General features: G+C 45.9%; 1 long non-coding RNA gene across 1 annotated transcript; it reads right to left on the bottom strand.

Annotated features, from left to right (window-relative positions):
• LOC307204018 lies at positions 1 to 6,539 on the bottom strand. Its single transcript, XR_013833458.1, has 3 exons — positions 6,218 to 6,539; positions 5,565 to 5,699; positions 1 to 723 (listed from the first exon to the last, which is right to left on the bottom strand). It is a non-coding gene; the product is annotated as an uncharacterized lncRNA (long non-coding RNA).
• Between the last annotated feature and the right edge of the window lie 1,802 nt (positions 6,540 to 8,341).

The following is an 8,341-nucleotide window of genomic DNA, read 5'->3' as shown; positions in this document are numbered from 1 at the left end:
ATAATACTTGTAGGTTAACGTTGAATTATGGTTGTAATGGAGACTTAATAGATTTAGATTAATAGAGAAGATGCAGGAGGAAAAAGTTAACTAAGGACCCACAAAGGGGAGGAGGGAAGTCCAGAGGAATCCACGGAATTCTCTTTTTATTTTGGTTGCTTGGCAGTTGTTTGTAAATTTCAAAATTTGAAAATATATATTATTATTATTATTTTTTAAAAAAGAAGAGATGAAATTTAATGTACAAAAGGAAGAGACACACCTATTGCTTCACTCACTTCCTCCCCCGCCTTGCCCAGTGCTGGAATGTGCCCCTGGAGAAGCTATCTACATTGGAAGGTAGCCTTTGGGCTGAACAAAGTTTCCCAACCCTGCTGAATTGGAGGCAGAAAACATGAAGATAAAGTGTTGCTGGGGTCCTTTGCCAAACAGGATTTAAGTCTGAGTATATGTTACAGAAAGATCTTGACAGCGCAGCCAAGCATTGTAGGATAATACTGATGTTTCATGTGCCCATGTGCAGAGCCACCATTTTAGTTGAGCTTCCATCTGATTGTAGATTTTCTTGTTTTCCAGTAGTTACTTCATTAGCTCTCCCTAGATACATCTCTCTTGCTTTATTATGTTCATCGTACGGCACATGTTTCTCTCCCCTGTTGCCTTTGTATTTCATTCCTAGCAAACGTCATCGTTGGCATTTTGCTTCTCTTCAAAAGACAGACGCTATCAACGTGACAGTAAATTAGATAAGATGCCTAATTAGCATACTTTATTCATACTTATCCCAATTGCAATTATACATAATTTGCAATTATTCACAGAATTGGATTTTTATAAAGTGCAAGAATATATAGCATCCTCAAGTGGGTAGTATTAGCAGTGGCAAATGTATAAAGATTTGTTTTCCTTCATTTGTATTTATATTCCCCCATGAGGAAAGGTTGCAGTGTCTGGGACTTCTTAGTTTAGAGAAAAGGCAAATAAGAAGTGAAATGACAGAAGTTTATAAATTGATCCCTGGCATACAGAAAGTGGATAGAGAAAAGCTCTCTCTCTCTCTCTCTCTCTCTCTCTCTCTCTCAGGTCACAAGAACTCATAAAGGTAAAGGGACCCCTGACCATTAGATCCAGTCGTGATCGACTCTGGGGTTGTGGCGCTCATCTCGCTTTATTGGCCGAGGGAGCCGGCGTACAGCTTCCGGGTCATGTGGCCAGCATGACTAAGCCACTTCTGGCGAACCAGAGCAGCGCACGGAAACACCGTTTGCCTTCCCGCCGGAGTGGTACCTATTTATCTACTTGCACTTTGATGTGCTTTTGAACTGCTAGGCTGGCAGGAGCAGGGACCAGCAATGGGAGCTCACCCTGTCATGGGGATTCGAACCGCCAACCTTCTGATCGGCAAGTCCTAGGCTCTGTGGTTTAACCCAGAGTGCCACCCGCATAAAGCTGAATGTTGGAAGATTCAGGACAGATAAAAGAAATAGTTAAACTATGGAACTCATTCCAACAAGAGACAATGATGGGCCCCAGTGATGGTACTATTAAGTGTTGCTGGGGATTGTAACTCTGTGCTCAGAGGGAAATAATGTGTTTCAATGAGGGTTTGGGGGGTTTTTTAGTGTTAAAATCAAGCAGTGTATACATTTTATGAAATACAGTGGTACCTCTGGGTATGAATGGGATCCGTTCCGGAGCCCCGTTCGCATCCAGAAGTGAACACAACCTGTGTCTCCATGTCTGCGTGTGCGCGTGTCACTATTTGCTGCTTCCACGCATTCGTGTGATGTCATTTTGGCCCTCTGCGCATGCGCGAGCGGTGAAACCCGGAAGTAACGCACTTCATTACTTCCGGGTCGCCACAGCACGCAACCCGAAAATCCTCATCCCGAAGCTAATTCAACCCGAGGTATGACTGTAAAATAAATCAATGTGCTTTAAAGGTGTAGTGTGTGTGCATCCTTAAAGCACATGACTTCCCCAAAGAATGCTGGGAACTGTAGTTTCTCTATCACAGAGCTACAATTCACAGAATCCTTTAAAGAACTACTGTCCCCAGGATTCTTTGGGGGATGTTGTATGCTTTGTTGTATGTGCATAGGATGTGCTTTAAATGTATGGTGTAGATCTGCCCACAGTTGGTACATTCATAGCTTTTTTTCCAGACATTCTGCCAAATGCTCTTTTAGTGAGGCTACCTGCCAGGAATGTGAACAAACCTGCTCACCCTTCTATGGTCATTTAGATGAGCATCTGAATTGTGGAGAGCTCATATTAGCTCCAGGGTTTCCTTCAGCATGTGCCAAAATCCAATTGTTGTCCCCATGTGCCATAATAATATTGGGATGGTGCTTCCATAGAGAGCTGATGGGTTTTGATGTGGGGTACTCAGATTCAAATCCATGCTCAGATGCAGTTATTTGAAGTACAAAAGCTCCGGCTGGGGTCAACCCTGAGGAAGTGGCCCTTTTGCAGTGAGTGCCCACACGTGGAGAAGACCATCACAGTACAAGCCGTGACTGGTATGACCCACACTGTGTTTGGGGAAAAACACTAACAAGAACCTTTGTGTAGTGTTCTCGTCATTGTGCACTTACCAGAGTCTATCAAAATCCATTAACAGCAGAGGTCATTGTAAGAAGAAAGGGGAGAAAGCCTTTGAATGTCAATCTGGAGATTCATTAATGCAGCGAAAATTAGTCACATAATGCACATCCGGCTCACAATGGGAGCAATTAATCATTAGAACCACAGCTGCACCATACATATCCAGAAGCACACATCAGACATGGGAAGCTGCCTTATAGCACACCAGAGTGTTGGTTCATCTAGCCCAGTATGGTATGCTCGGACTGGCAGCAACCAACCAAGTCAAGATCTTTCCCATCACTCACTTGCTGGCCCTTGCTTCTGCATGTGTCTGGGGCTCCCTGACTGCCTTCTGCTTTTGGATGCAGTTGCGGATATCCATAGCTAAAAAAATAGAAACAGCTCTACTTCTTTGCTTTCTCTCTCTAGCAACCTTATATCTTCCACTGGATTGACTACCTCGTTCACCCTAGATTTTGTATGGGATGACCATCTTTTCACAATGGTGATAAAGGTAAAGGTAAAGGTACCCCTGCCCGTACGGGCCAGTCTTGACAGACTCTGGGGTTGTGCGCCCATCTCACTTAAGAGGCCAGGGGCCAGCGCTGTCCGGAGACACTTCCGGGTCACGTGGCCAGCGTGACATCGCTGCTCTGGCGAGCCAGAGCCGCACACGGAAACGCCGTTTACCTTCCCGCTGGTAAGCGGTCCCTATTTATCTACTTGCACCCGGAGGTGCTTTCGAACTGCTAGGTTGGCAGGCGCTGGGACCGAGCAGCGGGAGCGCACCCCGCTGCAGGGATTCGAACCGCCGACCTTTCGATCGGCAAGCCCTAGGCGCTGAGGCTTTAACCCACAGTGCCACCTGCGTCCCGTCACAATGGTGATAGATGGGTATAAATCATTTTGATGCAGATCTGCCCTATTTATCTCCCTCTCCTGGGATGGGGGCTGGATGCACTGGCAATCGCCTCGTTCCTTGAGATTAATGCTGGGTTTTTCCAGGTTGGAGTCCAGAGGGTGAAGTTTCAGCTTCAGTGTCCAGGGCTGGAGTTGGTTCCAAAAGTTGGCCTGAATCCTGTGTTCTAGGCGTCTGTTTCTCAGTGGCGGAGCTAGCCACTAGGGCGCCCGGTGTGGCACACATGCCCTGCGCCCAGGGGTTGGGGCGAGCCGGGGATGGAGGTGGGGTGAGCAAGGCACGGTGCGCTGCACAGAGCCTCGCACGTCGTGGAGGATCTCGCTCAGGCAGAGCCGCTCCTGGCACGCGCGTTGGCGGCGCGAGTGAATCCTACGCGGAAGAGCACGAAGAGCAGCGCGCACGGCAGACGTGAGTGTGCCGAGCCTCCGCTGCCTACACACACAAGGACCCTGCGCACCCCGGGAGGAACCGGCTGCGCCCTCGCTGCTGCCTCCTCCACCTCCTGCTCCTTGCGCGGCTCCGGCTCGGCGAAGAGGTCCCGGGCGAAGGTCTCCAGCAGCGCCCACGGTGCCAGATCACCCTCGCGCGCGCTGCCCACCAGCAGCAGCCACGCGCGCGCGATCCATCAGTGACTGGAACTCGTGCAGCAGCAGTGGAGCCTCCATGGAGCCGGCTCACTGAGGGGCAGGCAGCTGAGGGGAAGGCGGCGGGTAGACACAAGCCCCAAGCTGCCATTTTGCGCGCTGCCCACGCGCCCAAGCTACCGCCCGGCATTTTGTCACCCCCCCCCCCAATGGTGACACCCGGTTCAGCCCGCATTCCTGCACCCTCCTTCCTACGCCACTGGGGAAACTTGCTCAGAGGAGATCAAGTTTTGGTGTTCTGCACTGATTATGGCATTGGGTTCCTCTCGTTGGTCGTAGGTTAAAAGTAATTTGATCTTATCTTGAAGATTTTTTATGAGACTGCTCTGATTTGTCTATTTCATCTGTTTCCATCCTCTTGGCCCTGATATTCCTCCAGAAACCGTAGGACGGGTGCATTTGGGTTGGCAGCTGGTATACTGAAGGGCAGAGGCTGAGCAATCTCATATAGAAAAATCCTTGTGTCTTTCTTTTAACCTTCAGCCCATCAAACCAGCAGCACTGAATTCCCGTTGCCACCCCAAAATGATTTTTTTCCTACCATTTCCCTGAGAACCTCCTCAGCACATTTGGTTTCTAGTCTTCTGGGTTGCTTTTGGTTTTGAATCTTGACCACCCACCCCCAATTACCTTCCCCTCTAAAAGCGGGGCTGGGTTCAGCAGCACTCTCAACCTCCTCAGCTGATCAGAAAAAGGCACAACAACATCTTGGTTTGTATTATCATTGTATTTCTAGGGTTTCCAAACATTGTAGCAATTGCAGAAGTGGCATCATTAGAACAGAACAACAAGCAGCATTCATCTAAGATGCCTGTTGGGCCAGGAAAGCTCTGCAGGGAGACAGCCCTCGTTTGGTCTCCATAGAAGCAGCTCAGTGATACTCTAAACTTCTTTCTAACTAGCTGGGTGCACATTAAATACATATAAATACATTTAGGTTTTTATGTCATCCAGCTGCACAGAAGGTTAACTCATTCTGATACAGTGATGGTGGTGGAGGAGGATGAAAGGGAAAAAGCTTGCCAAGGAAAAACTTGCTTTGCCATCTCTCTCGCTACTTCCTGAAAGTGGCCAGATGGTCAAATAATTAGCTGGCTACCAGGGCAATATGGCCACCTGCTAAACAAGATTGTGTGCTGCCAGTGTACATTTGCTATGACCATCAGAGCAAAAGAAGCTCTGTGTTTCAATTGCTACAGGAGCCCTTTGGAAACATTCTAGAGATGCAACTTTCCCAAGAGGGCAGCAGTTGTGTGGGCTTTGCTGTTCTCTGTTGTGCTCCCTTGCCAATTTTGTTTCTTTGCTGTTGAAAGGCTGTCATTCAAATCACTCCCTCTCCATGACCACATTTAACAAGATCTCTATCAAAAGAGAGCTAAGTGGTCTCCTTGGGAATTAATTATGGAACTTACCTGAATTGATGTACTCCCTGCAATATGGCACCAGTAAACCGTTCCAGTCCATGCTGGGCTTCCAGGAGCCTTCAAAGCTGACGTACCAGCACCAACAGCTTCACAGCTCCATGAACTGTTTTCACATATGTCCCACTAGGTTTTGGAAACAGACATTATGCAATCATTATGTTTCTTAAAAATGGGTTTTGATCTAACACAGACAGTGTCCCCCAAGTTTTCAGAACAAATATGCAAAATACAACCCCAAATACAAACAAGGAAGAATGCAAAATCAGATGTATGTTTGCAAGGCTCATGATACCCAATGGAATTGTGGCTTCTGGAATTCATTTCCAGGTTTTATGTATGTTGTGGGTTAGGGGTTGGGAAGTTTTGGCTTTAGAAATGTTTCCTTTCATGATATAATAGTTCTTCCCCTTGATGCACCCTGTTTCTTTTTCCTTCTTTTCCTCATTCCTTAAAAATATGATGGGTTATGTGTTACAGGTGCCCTGTTGGCAGCGTAGCTAAATTGCAGCTAGGAAGCCAAATCATGTGCAACACTGAATCTTTTCTTGAAATTAGAACAATGCCCAAACACTCGTTAAAATATTCAAAAGCTTTTGCTCACAGAACATATAGCTAAAGAAGAATATATGCAAAGTATTTACATTCACATGCTAATGTAATCATGGGCTTAGTTTTACTTAGTTGAAGAGGGCATCTTCTTCCTCTCTCTCTCTCTCTTTCCAGGACTTGCACTCAGCCTCTGTCCATGACCCAGCTTGGCCATGCAGTTCCTTCTGAGATGTTTCCACTTTCTCCTTCCAGCTCACTTCTCCTTCCTGTTTCTTCGGGAAAACATCAACTTCTGTACTTCTTTGTGTCACATACATTCACACGGAAACATTAGCTCTCCTCTCCTCTATCACGTTTAGAGAGAGACTTATCTAATACTGTCTCTTCTTCCATGTTCATGGACATGCAGCCAGTACAGTCAAATCACTCACACCCAAAACAAAACGGAGAATGTTAAAAAAAAAAAGACCCATCCACCTTTCTTCACACAAACACTGGAAAATTGAGCTCAAAATAGGTCATTTTTCTCTGCCTGCTTCCTAGCTGGTGCTGGCGAGAAGATACTGTCCTCAGAAAGGGACACCTGTGGCACAAGATGTAGGTCACAACATTATGATGGAAGATTGGGAAAAATTATGGAAAACTGATTTAAAATTTACAGATTGTTCCCTATTGAAGGAGAATTACATGAAGATGATGTATAGATGGTACACAACACCTGTGCAGATAGGGAAAATGTACAAAACTAATTCAAATATATGTTGGAAGTGTAAGGAAAAGGAAGGGACATTTTATCATATGTGGTGGGATTGTAATGTAATTTTAAAAATTTGGGAAATGATATACAATGAATTTTTAACATTTGTTAAAAAACCAGAGGCATTTTTGTTGGGGATTGTAGGGAAAGACCTGCCAAAAAAGCTGGAAAACATCTTCATGTATGCGACAACAGCCGCGAGAGTTCTGGTAGCACAAGGATGGAAGACTGAAGAAACCCCAACTAAAGAATCATGGCAAGAAAAATTGATGGACTATGCAGAACTGGCAAAACTGACATATAAGCTACAGGACAAGGACAACTGTGACTTTAAGGATGAATGGGAACCCTTTACAAAGTATCTGAAGATGCAACAAAGTGAACTGGACTCCTTGGCAGGTTTTGAATAAACATTCACAAACTTTTTCTTGATAATAATCAGTTAAATAGTTTGAGGATCTATACAACTTTGTAACATGCAGAAAACAGCATTCTTAGAGAAACCAAAGACTGGAACTGAGGGAAGCTGGGGGGTGGGGCGGGGGGGATTGTGGGGGTGGAGGAAAAATGGGGGGGGACAAGGATGATACGTTTTTTGGATAATATGTCTTGTTTTAATTTTGAATATTTTTTTTTTAAAGGGACACCCGCTTCCATTTGTAAGACAGTGACGAGAGCTCCCTGGTAGCCAACATCCAGATGCTGTCGGATTCCAACTCCCATCATCACCGGACAACCTGGCCAATCATCAGGGACGATTGGAGTTGGGCAGGGCCAGCCCAAGACATTTTGATGCTTGAGGCAAAAAAGAAAATGGCATCTTTTCGGCCTCTGCCCCCTGCTGCCACCGCCTCAGTAGACCACAGGTGGCCTGGGGAAGGCTTGGTACACTGAAGGTGGCAGGGGAAGAAAAAGGAGGCCAGAGAGGAGCAGATGGCAGTGTGCAGGTGACAAATGCAGGAGGCAGCACGTGGAGCACACCTGGGTCCCCTGGATCTCCCAGTTGTCCCCATCCTGTCACCTGAGGCAACTGCCTCACTGAGACTCATGGTTGGGCTGGGTCTGGAGTTGGGAGTCCACTGACATCTGGAGGGTGGCAATGAACTAATTCCAGTGTCCTGGAAGAAGCAAAGATCACCAGTGTCAAAGCAATCATTCTTCAACATCAACTTCGTTGGGCTGGTCATGTTGTTCAGATGCCTGATTATTGTCTTCCAAAGCAACTACTCTATTCCAAACTTAAAAATGAAAAGCATAATGCTGGTGGTCAACAAAAGAGGTTTAAAGACCCTGTCAGGGCAAATCTACAAAAATGTAATTTAAACACCAACAATGGATAAACACTGACTTGCGAGCGCTCCAATAATATTTATTAAAGTTTCAACAATTACAGAAAGAAAAGATAAACATACCACATTAAACAAAAACAAAACAACACACCACAATATAAAAAAGAGGA

The sequence above is a fragment of the Podarcis cretensis genome (genome assembly GCF_951804945.1).
Source record: "Podarcis cretensis genome assembly, chromosome: 15".
Lineage (NCBI taxonomy): Eukaryota > Metazoa > Chordata > Lepidosauria > Squamata > Lacertidae > Podarcis > Podarcis cretensis.
The sequence above is the reverse complement of the archived record's forward strand: the minus strand, read 5'-3'. Positions and strand labels throughout refer to the sequence as shown.